This window comes from Camelina sativa, chromosome 18, assembly GCF_030686135.1.
Source record: "Camelina sativa cultivar CO46 ecotype springtype chromosome 18, ASM3068613v1".
NCBI classification, from domain to species: domain Eukaryota; kingdom Viridiplantae; phylum Streptophyta; class Magnoliopsida; order Brassicales; family Brassicaceae; genus Camelina; species Camelina sativa.
In genome coordinates, this window is record NC_141897.1 from 10,839,282 (window position 1) to 10,841,384 (window position 2,103).

General features: G+C 42.6%; 1 pseudogene; it reads right to left on the reverse strand.

Moving 5' to 3' along the window:
- Nucleotides 1-1,371: 1,371 nt before the first annotated feature.
- On the reverse strand, nucleotides 1,372-1,457 carry LOC147922750 (small nucleolar RNA R71; annotated as a pseudogene).
- Between the last annotated feature and the right edge of the window lie 646 nt (nucleotides 1,458-2,103).

Here is a 2,103-nt window from a genome sequence, read left to right on the forward strand (position 1 = left end):
TTGCTTGTTGTTTGATTAGTTTTAGCATTGCTCTGTTTTTCTTGTGTTGCTCTGTTTTCACGTTTAAGTCTAGCTCGACCACGTACTCGACCTACACTCGGTCGAGTGCTGCTCGAGTTCATCCCCAGAACTTGTGTTTTTGATTTGTGATTGTCTTGTTTCATTCCTGTTTCATTTCAATTGCATTCACGTAGTTTCCTGTTCATTACTTGTCTTGCATTAGTTCATTAGCATAGTTTCTATCTCTGTTCTAGTTTCATTATAGCTTTAATTTATCTGTTCTGTTTGCATTTAGTATCTTGTTCTAGTTGTTTTTACTTTCTGCATTTCATATCTCATTTTAGGATTGTTAGTGACAAACAATCTTTACAATTGGCTTGACTTAGACTCATATGCACATCTTAATTGTTCACAATCACTCAGATAGGATTGACACCTCTTATTCTGCAACTGCATAAGGGGAATTGAAACACCCTGACTTCTATTCATTCCATACATCATCATTCCATACATCATTCATTCATACACCACAAAGAAAGTCAGTTTCAGCTCGGTTTAAGCCGTTGCCCATTTGAGTGTGTTTTGTGACATTTAGGATCATTATTAGTCTAAGGTTAAGTTCGTTTAAACACTTGTGAAGTTATTGAACTCGAATCTTCCTTTGCTTGGTTGTTTTGTGTTTCAGGTACCCACTCGACCACCTACTCGACCACCACTCGACCGAGCTGTGATCGAGCACTTGATCGAGCTAGAAGCCGGATCCAATTAGCCATTACTTCCCAGTCGACTCGACCACCCACTCGAGCGTGCGCTCGACCGTGTACCTGTTCGAGTCTGTAGTAGAGTTTGTTGATGCACACAAGGTCAAAAGGCAAAGACAGTCTTCAGCAGCCTATTGACAACATCCACAGGCTACAAAAGGGTTTGAGACATAAGCAAGGAAGAGTAGTTCAACAACAACAAGGTCAAGACATCATGGAGCAACAAGCTATCCATGAGCAAAGACCAAGGCACATTGGTGCAGGAGATGCACCCAATACCCACAACCAAAGGGCTGAAATTGTGCCACCTTCAGTAGCAAACAATAACTTTGAGATCAAGAGTGGATTGATCTCAATGATACAAGCCAACAAGTTTCATGGGTTGCCAATGGAGGATCCACTAGATCACCTTGATGAGTTTGATAGAATCTGTGGACTCACAAAGATCAATGGAGTGAGTGAAGATGGATTCAAATTAAGGCTCTTCCCATTTTCTCTTGGAGACAAAGCTCACCTTTGGGAGAAGACTCTTCCTACTGGAGCTATCACCACATGGGATGCATGCAAGAAAGCTTTTCTGGCCAAGTTCTTCTCCAATGCAAGGACTGCTAGGTTGAGGAATGAAATTTCTGGGTTTGCCTTTGAAGCTTGGGAGAGGTATAAAGGATTCCAAACTCAGTGTCCTCACCATGGCTTCAGCAATGAGTCACTTCTAATCACCTTGTATAGAGGAGTGCTTCCCAAGATAAGAATGCTTCTTGACACAGCCTCTAATGGCAATTTCCTCAACAAGAATGTGGAAGAAGGATGGGAATTAGTTGAGAATCTTGCTCAATTTGATGGCAATTATAATGAGGACTATGATAGGACCATAAGGAGCTCCTCAACTGATCAAGAGGACAAGTATAAGAAGGATTTGAAGATGGTCAATGAGAAGCTTGACAAGATACTCCTCAGCCAGTCCAAGTCCATTCACTTCATTGGTGAAGAGGAAGCTCCAGTTCAAGAGGGGGAGCCTGAATTTGCTGAGTTGTGCTACATGCAAAACCAGGGAGGATTCAAAGGCTACAACCAAGGAGGTTTCAAGAACAACAATCTCTCTTATAGGAGCACCAATGTGGCCAACCCTCAAGACCAGGTCTATCGACCTCCTCAACCTCAACAGCAACAAAACTACATCCCCAAGCAACAACACCAAGTGTTCCAGCCCCAATTGTGTCCCCCACCAGGGTTTCAGACTAACCAAGGCCAGGAACAACACTTAAGAGCAATGATGCACCAGTTGTTGATTGGGCAAACACAAGGCAAGATTGAGACAACAAACAGGATTGCTGAGCTGAAC